We start from the raw sequence: 15,000 nt of genomic DNA on the forward strand, positions 1-15,000 counted from the left end.
CTGGAAAGGACCCAGTTGACTTAAGAAGGTTCCAATTGATCTGGGAAGGACTTAATTGCCTTGGGGAGGTCCTAATTGATCTGGGAAGGACCCAATTAATTTGGGAAGGTCCTAATTGGTCTGGGAAGGACTCAATTGACGTAGGAAGGTCCTAATTAATCTGAAAAGGAATCAATTTACTTGGGGAGGTGCCAATTGATCTGGGAAGGACCCACTTGATTTGGAGAGGTCACAATTGATCTGGAAAAGGCCCAATTAACTTGGCAAGGTCCCAATTGATCTTGAAAGGACCCAGTTGGCATGAGAAGGTCCCATTTGATCTGGGAAGGACCCAATTAACTTGGGGAGGTCCCAATTGATCTTGGAAGAACCCAATTAACTTGGGGAGGTCCCAATTGATCTAGGAAGGACCCAATTGAATTAGTGAGGTCCCAATTGGTCTCTGAAGGACTCAATTGACTTGAAGAGGTCACAGTTGATCTGGGGAGAACCTATTCGACTTGGAAAGGTCCCAATGATATGGGAAGGTCCGAGTGATATGGGAAGGTCCCAGTGATCTGGGAAGGCCCGAGTTAACTTGGGGAGGTACCAATTGATCTAGGAAGAACCCAGTTGGCGTAGGGAGGTCCCAATTGATCTGGGAAGGACCCAATTAACATAGGGAGGTCCCAAATGATTTTTGAAGGAACCAATTAACTTGGAGAAGCCCCAATTGATCTAGGAAGGATCTAATCGATTAAGGGAGGTCCCACTTGATCTGTGAAGGACTCAATTGACTTGGGGAGGTCCTAATTAATCTGAGAAGGCCCCATTTAACTTGGTAGTCCGGGAGCTCACAGAGATTTGTATTACATCTCGAGTACAAAAGGTTTGATAGCTAAAATCATCAGCTAGTATGATGGGGATCCCCGAATGGTCATTCTTAAGTTATGCCGTTGGTGCGTTGAGTAGGGGGCGCAGCTTGAACTGCCCCCCAAATCCGGTTTAAATTGCATTTTGGAGTACATCAACCAAACCTGTGATAAAAGTTTCGTTTTGCCACTGTGATTACAGATGTGTCATTCTTAAATGGCGCAATTGGTGCAAAACGCATTTAAGAAGGGCTCAAAGGGGGCGCTACTGTCACATTTAAATCACAATTTGAGTACATCAATGAAAGTTTGTGGAAATATACCTTAGAGCTTCCTGATGAGGAATCAGTAATTCTTAAGTGTCAAATTTGGTGCAAAACCCATTTAAGAACGACCTAAAGAGGGCGCTATTTTTTGCACATTTAAAACACGTCTTACGTACATTAATGAAACTTCGTAGAAATGTTCTTTAGACCTTCCTGATAAAGGGTCAACAGTTCTTAAGAGTCGAAGTTGGTGCAAAACCCATTTAAGAACAGCCCAAAGAGAGTGCAATATTAGCACATGGAGGATTAAGGTATATTTTCTAGCGCCATGACCTCTCTATGTACATACCATGAATAAAACTGTGAGAATCTTTGTTTTATATGATATAGAAGAACAAAGGAACTGCAAATTTATATATTTAAGTATTTATTTATTCAAAAAAAGTGCACTGGTGAAGAGTGAATACAAGAAAAGGTGCACTGGTGAAGAGTGAATGCAAGAAAAGGTGCACTGGTGAAGATTAATATAAGAAAAAGTACACTGGTGAAGAATGAATTCAAGAAGAGGTGCACAGGTGAAGAACGAATACAAGAAAAGGTGCACTGGTGAAGTGAATTCAAGTAAAGGTGCACTGGTGAAGAGTGAATTCAAGTAAAGGTGCACTAGTGAAGAGTGAAAACAAGAAAAGGTGCACTGGTGAAGTGTAAATACAAGAAAAGGTACACTGGTGAAGCGTGAAAACAAGAAAAGGTGCACTGGTGAAGAGGGAAATACCATACGTACAATTCGATCTTCATTTATGCTATTTACCTCGATATCATAATTTAATATCTAACTTATTTAACTCGTGAATTATTTTTTTCTTTAAATGTAATGTTTCACACCTTTTGTATGATAGTAGATATGGCAAAACATTGCTATCTAGTAATATGTGCTACAGAGGATGACCGGGCACCAATATGTCTATTTGCAAGTAATTATGCTCTTTGAAACCAAAACTGCCTTATGATAAACACACTCATATTAATTAATGTACACATACATGTTTCACATTTGCTATAAATCTATTGCTAAAGTTTATAAGATGAAACATTAAAACTACTGATGAATCTCTCTCTCTCTCTCTCTCTCTCTCTCTCTCTCTCTCTCTCTCTCTCTCTCTCTCTCTCTCTCTCTCTCTCTCTGTTGGGAAAAGATATGTGAATATACTTATAATCATGAGTTCAACTAGTATTTACTGGTGTAGTTAATTATCATCTCAGCCTGCCTTTCTTTAATAAGATTTTAGTTATCCTCATCACAACACTCATCTTCATCTGAAGATGCAATGTCCAAGTCGTCCTCATCATTGTCCAATGCTTCTAAATCATCTGTTTCTGGGATAAGGCATTCATGGAATTGCTCCCCTTCGAATCAAGCCGGTTTGTAATGGCCATCAACCAACTGCCAGCCATTTTCTTCAGAGGGATGCTGCTCTATATGAGTTTGATCTGTTCTTTGTTGTTAGCAACAAAGGAGGCACGCTTAATGTGAGGACTGAGCTCGTCTTCGCAAGGTAGTAGTCTACTTGCATCTAAGCCCTTCGAATTGGTTAGTAGGTGTTTTCCATTTCCATTTGGTCCATGTCTTCATAAACTTCTCATACCTGAATTCATTCAGCCAAGTGTTTGCTCTATCCTCAGCTCCATACATTGTGGCTGTGAACCTCTGAAGAGCTTCATTCGTCGTGCTAGAAACTGTAGAGCTCATTGCCATTACTCTGAAAGTCTTCTGATAGTCCGGTTGCTTTCCTAGAGTTTGGAGAGGCCTGACCTTCCCTTTTCTGACAAACGCTGATGCATACTCTGATCATGTGAAGGCATGGAAAACTGGCAATGCTGCACAAAGATATGGTATTATTTCCTTCCATATTGCAGTCAGGCTGACTTAATGACGATTGCTCTTTGAAACTGTTCTTATATCCATCCATAATGTTGGCTGAAAGCTATTGCTAGTGGTACAATAATTTCACTGTAATATTGGTGTCGGATGCTGTGACTACTTTGTCAATTCTCACGATCAGCTGATAAGGGCTAATCCATCTACTGCGTTTCGCTGTGTCATACCCTCTGTCACCTGGAACTTATAACATTTCCCTTAGACATCTAGGAAGACTTCACAATCCCCAAAAATTTTAGCATATGATGAGTTTTGCTATTCATTGGTAAGAAACTGAGGTAACTGCTTCTTGAAGGACTTGGACTTTAGGGCATCGTTTAGATTTCTTGGCACTCGTCTCTGCTCTGACAATGTGATGATGAAGGTTCTGTTGCCAGGTCCCCACCTGTCTCTTTCAGTGTCCTTAACTGAAGTCTGTGGATAGTCATCAAAGGCTATGTGTATGCGTTTGGCTAATTTTATTAAACTTTGGGTAAGAATACTTTTGGCTAGTCCACTGTATATGGGGACAAATTTAGTGGCAAGGTATGTAAGAGAAAATGTCCATCTATGATATAAGCACTGAACTGCTTTGGCTGCTGTTCAAGACCTTTCAATTTACTCTCATTATATTAATAGCGCACTCCTATCGGTCTTTGTCATTACTTCTTCAGGGCTGGTCAAGAACAGAGGTATTGGAATCAATGGGTACTGGAGAATATGCTGCATGTCATGTCTCTTCTTGGTGGACAGTACAAGGAGACGTCCCATCAGATCACGTGATCCCTTAAGCACTGCAACTTCAGTATTATTTATCCGACGATATCTTGCTCAGCCATTTACAAAGGTTTTCAGCTTTTCCTTCTTTATTAGATTTTCAAATTTTATTTAGATCACTCATGCAGGCCTGGATGCATTCATTCCTTGTGTCTGACTTTTCCTTTTGTTGGTACACAGAGGAGGCTTTCATGGATTTCATCATTGGTACCTTTTCCTGTGGAAATATTGTACAATACCTCTGAAGCTTCCCATTTCAAATATATTGTTCGTATCTAAGATTTGTTTGATGATTTTCTGAAGATCCTCATTGTCACGTTGAATTCGTCTTGGCCTAAGTTCTCTAGTGACATCTTCTTTGCTAGTCAATCCTGTCTTCTCTTGCTGCTGATTAATGAACGATGCTCGGGTAGCCTTTGTTACCATCCATCTAAGGTGAGCGGAGTAGTCATTAGTGAAAGGGGTGAATCCTGTCAGTCGAGATATGGCGTCGGCATTAATAGTTTGTTCCAGTTATAAATCTACGAGAATTCTGCTGAAATCAGTTCTGTCCTTCGCACTGTGTATACACCCCGATTAAGTATCTCTCTAAGTCCGGGATGAGTCGCATCAATATTCAATAACACTAATTGGTATTTTGTTAACCACCGGGAATAGTTGATATGGCCTGTGGCAAAGAACAGGTCAATAATCAGTGCAAGTGTGAAGACAGAGTTCGATGTTATTTGTCCGGATAGCTCTTTCAAGTTGGTGAAACATGTTTATGTACTTCACATACATCATCCAGAACTCTGCAGTGTATCCATGAGTTCCTGATACAGTTGTCTTGGTGAATTCAGAATACGCTTTCGAAAATTTTTCTAAAAGATCTGCATTGATCACCAGCTCAATCCCATGTTCTCCTGTATTGGTTTTTCCTTTCACAGTAGATATCAGGGTATGAAGCTCTTCTCTGTAATCACATGTTTCTAGAAAGGCATTGAAATGCAGGCTTTCGAAGGCAAGGCAAAGAGAGGTTAGAGGCTCAGGCATTGGTTGAAGTGTTTACCTATGAGGAACCCAACCAAAGAACCTGGTGTAAGGACCCCAGTCTCTATTGGCATGTCTGGTCGTCCTGATTCTGTTATGAGTTTTCCTTAAATTTTGAAATAACCCCGTAAGCTCACAAAAGACCTCAATATGTTAGTGGGTTATCAAAATTTAAACTTAATTACAAAATTTGTGATCAATTATTCAGCCAAAGGCTATAATAAAAACATCAATTTAAACCCTTTTTAACTGGCTATCTTCCATACAAAGCAAAGTTGCCACTATACTGGTATTATGCAACCCTAATTTCTATAATCACGAGCCCCTGAAAAGAAAAGTTACAATTAGTACTATCATTCAAAAAATTTTATCACTTATATATTCCGTGAAACAACAGTAGTGATAGCATAAACAGAAGAGCTCACAATAGCGTGTTGTGGTACACGTGGAGGAGAAGAAATGAGTGAATATATAGGCCTAAAGAAAGTGAATATAGGCCTTTTCAATAACCTAATAGTAGCACCCTCTTTAGGCCGTTCTTACATAGGTTTTGCACCAACTTCGACTCTTAAGAACTGTTGATCCTTTATCAGGAAGGTCTAAAGAACATTTCTACGAAGTTTCATTAATGTACGTAAGACGTGTTATAATGTGCAAAAAATAGCGCCCTCTTTAGGTCGTTCTTAAATGGGTTTTGCACCAAATTTGACACTTAAGAATTACTGATTCCTCATCAGGAAGCTCTAAGGTATATTTCCACAAACTTTCATTGATGTACTCAAATTGTGATTTAAATGTGACAGTAGCGCCCCCTTTGAGCCCTTCTTAAATGCGTTTTGCACCAATTGCGCCATTTAAGAATGACACATCTGTAATCACAGTGGCAAAACGAAACTTTTATCACAGGTTTGGTTGATGTACTCCAAAATGCAATTTAAACCGGATTTGGGGGGCAGTTCAAGCTGCGCCCCCTACTCAACGCACCAACGGCATAACTTAAGAATGACCATTCGAGGAACCCCATCATACTAGCTGATGATTTTAGCTATCAAACCTTTTGTACTCGAGATGTAATACAAATCTCTGTGAGCTCCCGCACTATGGGGAGGTCCCAATTGATCTGGAAAGGGCCCAAGTAATTTAGCGAGGTCCCAATTGATCTTGGAAGGACCCAGTTGGCGTAGGGAGGTCCCATTTGATCCGAAAAGGACCCAATTAACTTGGGGAGGTCTCAATTGATCTTGGAAGGACCCAATTAACTTGGGGAGGTCCCAAATGATATAGGAAGGACCCAATTGATTTAGGGAGGTCCCAATTGATCTCTGAAGGAGTCAATTGACTCGAAGAGGTCACAGCTGATCTGGGGAGAACCCAATGAACTTAGGGAGGTCCCATTTGATCTGGAAACGACCCAATTAACTTGGAGGGCTCCCAGGTGATCTGGGAAGGACTTAATTGACTTGGGGAGGTTCCAATTGATCTGAGAAAGACTCCAATGACATGCGGAGGTCCCAAAAGACCTGGGAAAAGATCTCAGTTGACTTGGGGTGGTCCAAATTGATCTAGTAAGGAATGAATTAACTTGGTGAGGTCCCAATTAATCTGGGAAGGACCCAGTTAACTTGGGGAGGTCCCAATTGATCTAGGAAGGACCCACTTGACTTGGAGAGGTCCCAATGATATGGGAAGGTCCGAATGATCTGGGAAGGTCCGAGTGATCTGGGAAGGTCCCAGTAATCTGGGAAGGCCGCAATTAAATTGTGGAGGTCCCAATTGATCTAGTAAGGACCCAGTGGGCGTAGGGAGGTCCCAATTGATCTTGGAAGGACCCAATTAACTTGGAGAGGTCCCCAATGATCTTGGAAGGAACCAATTAACTTGGAGAGGCCCCAATTGATCTAGGAAGGATCCAATAGATTAAAGGAGGTTCCACTTGATCTGTGAAGACCTCAATTGACTTGGAGAGGTCCCAATTAATCTGAAAAGGACCCAATTAACTTGGGGAGGTCCCAATTGATCTGGAAAGGGCCCAATTAACTGGGCTAGGTTCCAATTGATCTTGGAAGGACACAGTTGGCGTAGGGAGGTCCCATATGATCTGGCAAGGACCCAATTAACTTGGGGAGGTTCCAATGGAGATTTAGGGAGGTCCCAATTGATATCTGAAGGACTCAATTTACTTGAGAAGGTCACAGTTAATCTGGGAAGGACCCAGTTAAATTGGGGAGTTCCCAATTGATCTAGGATGGACTCAGTTGACTTAGGGAGGTCCCAAATTGACCTGGGGAGGTCTCTGTTGACTTGGTGAGGTTCCGGTTTACCTATGGGATGACCTAATTGACTTGTTGAGGCTCCAATTAATCTGGGAAGGACCCAGGTAACTTGGGGAGGTCCTAATTGATCTGGGAAGGACCCACTCGACTTGGAAAGGTCCCAATGATGTGGGAAGGTCCGAGTGATATGGGAAGGTCCCAGTGATCTGGGAAGGCCCCAATTAACTTGGGGAGGTACCAATTGATCTAGGAAGGACATAGTTGGCGTAGGGAGGTCCCAATTGATCTGGGAGGGACCCAATTAACTTGGGGAGGTCCCAAATGATCTTGGAAGGAACCAATTAACTTGGAGAAGCCCCAATTGATCTAGGAAGGATCCAATTGGTTAAGGGAGGTCCCACTTGATCTGTGAAGGACTCAATTGACTTGGGGAGGTCCCAATTAATCTGAGAAGGACCCAATGAACTTGGGGAGGTTCCAATTGATCTGGAAAGGGCCCAATTAATTTAGCGAGGTCCCAATTGATCTTGGAAGGACCCAGTTGGCGTAGAGAGGTCCCATTTGATCCGAGAAGGACCCAATTAACTTGGGGAGGTCTCAATTGATCTTGGAAGGACCCAATTAACTTGGGGAGGTACCAATTGATCTAGGAAGGACATAGTTGGCGTAGGGAGGTCCCAATTGATCTGGGAGGGACCCAATTAACTTGGGGAGGTCCCAAATGATCTTGGAAGGAACCAATTAACTTGGAGAAGCCCCAATTGATCTAGGAAGGATCCAATTGGTTAAGGGAGGTCCCACTTGATCTGTGAAGGACTCAATTGACTTGGGGAGGTCCCAATTAATCTGAGAAGGACCCAATGAACTTGGGGAGGTTCCAATTGATCTGGAAAGGGCCCAATTAATTTAGCGAGGTCCCAATTGATCTTGGAAGGACCCAGTTGGCGTAGAGAGGTCCCATTTGATCCGAGAAGGACCCAATTAACTTGGGGAGGTCTCAATTGATCTTGGAAGGACCCAATTAACTTGGGGAGATCCCAATTGATTTAGGGAGGTCACAATTGATATAGGGAGGTCCCAATTGAACTCTGAAGGAGTCAATTGACTTGAGGAGGTCACAGCTGATCTGGTGAGAACCCAATAAACCGAGTTCCCAATTGATCTGGGAAGGACCCAATTAACTTGGAGGGCTCCCAGGTGATCTGGGAAGGACTGAATTGACTTGGGGAGGTCTCAGTTGATCTGAGAAAGACTCCAATGACTTTTTGGAGGCCCCAAATGATCTGGGAAAAGAACTCAGTTGACTTGGGGAGGTCCCAATTGATCTAGTAAGGAATGAATTAACTTGGTGAGGTCCCAATTCATCTGGGAAGGCCTCAGTTTACTTGGGGAAGTTTCAATTTATCTTGGAAGAATCCAAATACCTTGGGTGGGTTTCAGTTGATCTGGGAAGGACTTAATTGACTTGAGGAGGTCCCAATTGATCTGGAAAGGACCCAGTTAAATTGGGGATGTCCCAACTGATCTAGGAATGACTCATTTGACTTAGGGAGGTCCCAAATTGACTTGGGGAGGACCCTGTTGACCTAGGGAGGTCCCAATTGACTTGGTGGGTTCCGGTTTACCTGGGGGATGACCCAATTGACTTGGTTAGGTCCCAATTAATCTGGGAAGGACCCAGTTAACTTGGGAGGTCTCAATTGATCTGGGAAGGACCCACTTGACTTGGAGAGGTCCCAGTGATCTGGGAAGGTTCCAGTGATCTGAGAAGGAACCAATTAACTTGGGGAGGTACTATTTGATCTAGGAAGGACCCAGTTGGCGTAGGGAGGTCCTAATTGATCTGGGAAGGACCCAATTAATTTGTTGAGGTCCCAAATCATCTTGGATGGATCCAATCAACTTGGAGAGGCCCCAATTGATCTAGGAAGGATCCAATTGATTAGGGAAGGTCCCACTTGATCTGTGAAGGACTCAGTTGACTTGGGGAGGTCCCACTTGATTCAGGGAGAACCCAATTAACTTGGGGAGGTCCCAATTGATCTGGAAAGGATCAAATTAACTTGTAGGGCTCCCAGTTGATCTGGCAAGGATGGCAAGGACTGAATTGACTTGGAGAGGTCCTAATTGATCTGGGAAGGACTCAAATGACTTTTTGGAGGTCCTAATTGATCTGGGAAGAACTTAGTTGACTTAGGGAGGTCCCACTTGATCTAGTAAGGAATCAATTAACTTGGCATGGTCCCAGATGATCTGGGAAGGCCTCAGTTAACTTGGGGAAGTCTATTTGATCTCTTGAGAACCCAATTAACTTGGGTGGGATCCAGTTGATCTGGGAAGGACTCAATTGACTCTAGGAGGTCCCAATTGATCTGGGAAAGACTCAATTGACTTGGGGAGGTTCCAATTGATCTGGATAGGACCCAGTTAACTTTGGGAGGTCCCAATTAATCTAGAAAAGACTCAATTTACTTAGTGAGGTCCCAAATTGACCTGGGTACGACCAAATTGACTAGGGCAGGCCCCAATAGCCTTGGTGATGTCCCAATTTACCCTGGGGGTGACCCAATTGACTTTGGAATGTCCCAATTTACCTGGTAGGACCCAGTTGACTTGGGGAGGTCCCAATTTAACTAGAGAGGATTCAATTGACTTGGTGAGGTCCCAATTTACACTTGGGATGTCCCAATTGTCTTGGGGAGGTCCCAATTTATCTGGGAGGGACTCAATTGACTTGGGTGGTCCCAGTTGATTAGGAAAGGTCCAAATTGACTTGGGAAGGTCCCAGTTTACCCTGGGGATGACTCATTTGACTTGGTGAGGGGCCAATTGACCTGGGAAGGATCCAATTGACTTGGTGATGTCCCAATTTACCCTGGGGATGACCCAATTGACTTTGGAATGTCCCAATTGATCTGGGAAGAACTTAATAGACTTTGGAAGGTCCCAATTGGTTATGGGAGGCCCCAAAAGACTTTGGGATTATCATCCAAAAGGCCGTAGAGTCAACGCATCCACTTTGTTCCTTTTCTGTTTAGTAGGTCCCTTAGACTTTTACTAGACAGTCTTTCACAATTCACTGAACCTGCATCTTGGTAAAAGATATATATCCTGACCTATTATTTCTATCCTTAAATCTTTAATTCTAAAATATGTGATACATTTCTTATTTTACATTTTTCCCGCAGATCCTGCTTCATTGGTAGAGGTGGCCTTTTTCTTTTCCTGTTTGTTGCCGTCATAAAACAAGAAGTCATGCGTGAATATTCACAAAAAGAATATCCAAGAATATGTCATAGCTAAAAAAAAAAACTAATTTTGGGAGTAATTGTAATGTAACCTTTGCGGGAGTCGAGAATATGTTTAGGATTATTTCTGTTTTATTTCTCTTTACTTCGAACCACAATTTCATCATATTTTCATCATGAATATTTAAAAGAAGTTATTATGATTATCAATGATAAATCACTCGTAGCCTATTTACTTGCAGTTTTTTTTTTTTTTTTCTGTGCACACACTTAAAGATTTGCCGTAAAAAACGGTATAATTCCTGGAATAAATGTTGCCAGGCATTTACCGTTCTAAAAAATGGTATATGGACGTTAAGCAGTGATATTACGGTCACCAACCAGTGAAATATAATATCAAAGTAGGGTAAAAATTACAGTCGCTTGTATTTTACTGAAATACGGCTGGGAACAATATATCTTTACAGATAATTTCGGGTTAGAATTAGAGTTTTTTAAAGTGCATTTTTTTTTTAGTGTTAATTGAATTTATTAGCATTGAATTGAGGAACTTATACCATTTCCCTTTAAATCACATAAATCTTAAAGACGTTGTGAAATAGGAATTATGACTTGAAAGAGAAACGGAAATGTATCCCAATGCCTTTACAAGGACGAGTTCCCTTTCGGAAGGCGTGAAAAATAGGCGACAAAGTTTCTTCCAAAATTAATGAGACAAGTCACCGAGCCAAGACACATAGAAAATTGGAATGTGAAAATGTTTACGGCAGTTTTGTCAAAGGTAGGGAGGCGAAGCGTAAACTATAATGTAAGGAGGGTATTACAGTACACGAACGAGCGCGCGCTTGCGTACTGACACACACGCACATTTTATATATATATATATATATATATATATATATATATATATATATATATATATATATATATATATATATATATATATATATATATATATATATCTATATATATATATATATATATATATATATATATATATATATATATATATATATATATATATATATAGGCCTATTATAGATAGAGAAAAATAAATTTTTGATCAAATAATTTGCCTATTTTTGAGTAGTATCCAAAATCATGGAGACTAAGATGTCTAAAAATACCTATCTGTAATTTGCTATAGCATAGTAAATAATGTTTTATAGGTTCATTTGTGAAGGTTTATCTGATTATGCACACACAGACACAGACACAGACACACACATACACACACACACACACACACACACACACACATATATATATATATATATATATATATATATATATATATATATATATATATATATATATATATATATATATATATATATATATATATATATATATATATATATATATATACACGCTTTTGTCTCAGAGCTTTTGTAAGTAAAATAGTATGTAAACTAACCATGGGAAAAAAGAGACAACGATGTATTGACGAGCTAGGAAAATTCGCGGGAATAGACTGGCAGAGAACGACCATAAACTAGCCCAAATGGAACGTCATGTCTGAGGCCTTTGTCCTGCGATGGAATAGCTACGGCTGATGGTGGTAGGGAATGATATTTGTGTACTGAATAATTACAAATTCTATTTCAAATCATAAGGGAAATCGGCTTGCTTTAAATATGATTTCTCTATGCACAGTATTTATATTTCTTTTATTTGGAAACAAATTGTATGAAATGAATGTTAAAATTTCCCTATAAAAAACACGCAATAGATTAAAGAGTACGTGATGACATCTCTCTGGTGGAATATTAAAGCTTCAAGAGGATCCATACCAGAGATTGTAACAGCTGGCTTTGAAAAAAAAAAAAAACGCTTTGATTTGCAACTACTGCAACAGACTTAAATTCCGCCGATATTGGTCACACAACTCTGATTCTGTTCTCTGGGCTTTGGTTCTTGGCTTAACAAGTGTACTCGTTTTAGTCTTTTTTTATTTTTATTTTTAGTAGTATTTATACATCTGAAATACGGAAACGTAAATGAACTACTTCAAAGATAATTTTTCAAAATTGATGAGGAAGGATGTTCCATCTATTGTTAATGTTTAATGGTTCTCTCTCTCTCTCTCTCTCTCTCTCTCTCTCTCTCTCTCTCTCTCTCTCTCTCTCTCTGATAATAATAATAATAATAATAATAATAATAATAATAATAATAATAATAATAATGATAATAATAATAATAATAATGCTGCTACTACTACTACTACTACTACTACTACTACTACTACTACTACTACTACTACTACTAATAATAATAATAATAATAATAATAATAATAATAATAATAGACAGACAGACAGACAGAACCTTTAATTAGTTTAAGATGGGAAAACAAAGGCACTAAAGAAATTTTTTTTATATTTATAATCAGAGAAAGGAAACGTAAAAAAAAAAAAAAAAATTAAAAACGCTCTTTTTTTCTAATTTATTTGAGATGCTTCATGGATATGATTTATGTCATCAACGGAAAATTGGGGAAGTGGATCAAATTTCCCAACCACTTCAATAAAACTCTAAAACTCCAGACATAACTGCTGTGCACCACAGATAAGTTGGTCATTCTTCTTAATAAGAAGGGGAACTTTTCAAAATTGCAAGTGATCCATAATTCAAACCGTAGCACTAGGTCTTAGAAATTTGGGGTCCCAATTAAAGAAACAGGTGACTCATTATTATTTTTTACGTTTTTTTTTTTTTTTTTTTTACATAATTCCGAAAGGTTCAAGTAGAATCAATTGATAGATAGTGTATTTAGGAGCTGAATTTTTAACCGAGGTATTGTCAAATTCTCTTCCTATCTGTCTATCCCTACAGTAAATTTCAAACACACACATACTGTATGTATATATATATATATATATATATATATATATATATATATATATATATATATATATATATATATATATATATATATATATATATATATATATATATATATATATACATATATTATATATACATATATATAATATATATATATATATATATATATATATATATATATATATATATATATATATATATATATATATATATATATATATATATATATATATATATATATATGTGTGTGTGTGTGTGTGAGTGTGAGTGTGTGTGTGTGTGTGTGTGTGAGTGTGAGTGTGTGTCATCATCATAACTTTCAGCCATAACTAGTCCATTGAGGATAAAGACCTTAGAAATCTCCTTCCACTCATGTGTGTTTATGGTCTTTCTATGCTAGTCGATACTCTCAAATTTTCTTAGCTACTCAATCCATCTTCTTCTCTTCTTTCCCCTTCTTCTTTCGCAGTCTTTAGGAACCCAACCCATTTTGTTATTTCTAATGTCAATCTATTAGGCTATCTGCCATTCTCATATGTCCAGTCCATGTCCATTTCTTTTTCTTATATGTTGCTAGAATATGCTCTACTTTAGTTTTTTTTTTTTTCACATCCATGTTACCCCTTTTCTGTCCCTTTGCTCAAAGTTTTTACTAAGGTTCCAAGATTCCGATGCATAAGTTAATACTGGTAGGACTATATGATTAGATCATTTTCTTTTTAGAAAATGTTACCTTTTACATTTCATAATCTCCTTTTGTTTACCAAAAGCTCTCCATCCTATGCTTATATTTCTCTTTATTTCGGTCTCATGTCCTGGGAAAACACTTATTGTCTGTCCTAAGTATGTATATTTGTTAACAATCTCTAGAAGTTCTTCCATAACCCTAATTTGTTGTTGTACTGCAATTTCATTGAACATTATGTTAGTTTTCACTCATAGTCATTTCAAGTCCTACATTTCTGTTTTCTCTAATCAAATCTTCTATCTTCTGTTTGTAAATTTTCCCATGATTCATTAAACATAATTGTGTTATCTACAAATCTTAAATTGATAATATTATTCACCATAAGTATTAACTACAGTTTCCCAGTCTAAATTCAAAAAAATATCTTCTAACCATGCTGTGAATAATTTAGCAGAGATGGAGTCTCCTTGTCCAACTCCTTTCTCAGTTGGGATTATTCACTGTCGTTATGTAGTTTCAAGACTGTTGTACTCCTTATATAGATATTTTCAATATTTCTAACATGAGCTTCATCTATTCCTCGTCTTTGAAGGGTTTTCATTACTGTTGAAGTTTTGACAAAATCCAAAGTTTTCTCAAAGTATATAAGGGCCATCCATAGTGATTTGTCATATGGTAAGCCACTATATATATATATATATATATATATATATATATATATATATATACACACACACACACACACACACACACACACATATATATATATATATATATATATATATATATATATATATATATATATACAAATATACATATATATTTTATGTATATGTATATATATATATATATATATATATATATATATATATATATATATATATACAAATATATATATATTTATATATATATATATATATATATATATATATATATATATATATATATATATATATATACAAATATATATATATATATTTATATATATATATATATATATATATATATATATATATATATATATATATATATATATATATATATGTATGTATATGTATATTTATATATGTGTGTGTATGTGTGTGAGTGTTAGTTTACTAATTT

Source organism: Palaemon carinicauda, chromosome 12 (assembly GCF_036898095.1).
Source record: "Palaemon carinicauda isolate YSFRI2023 chromosome 12, ASM3689809v2, whole genome shotgun sequence".
Classification (NCBI taxonomy): domain Eukaryota; kingdom Metazoa; phylum Arthropoda; class Malacostraca; order Decapoda; family Palaemonidae; genus Palaemon; species Palaemon carinicauda.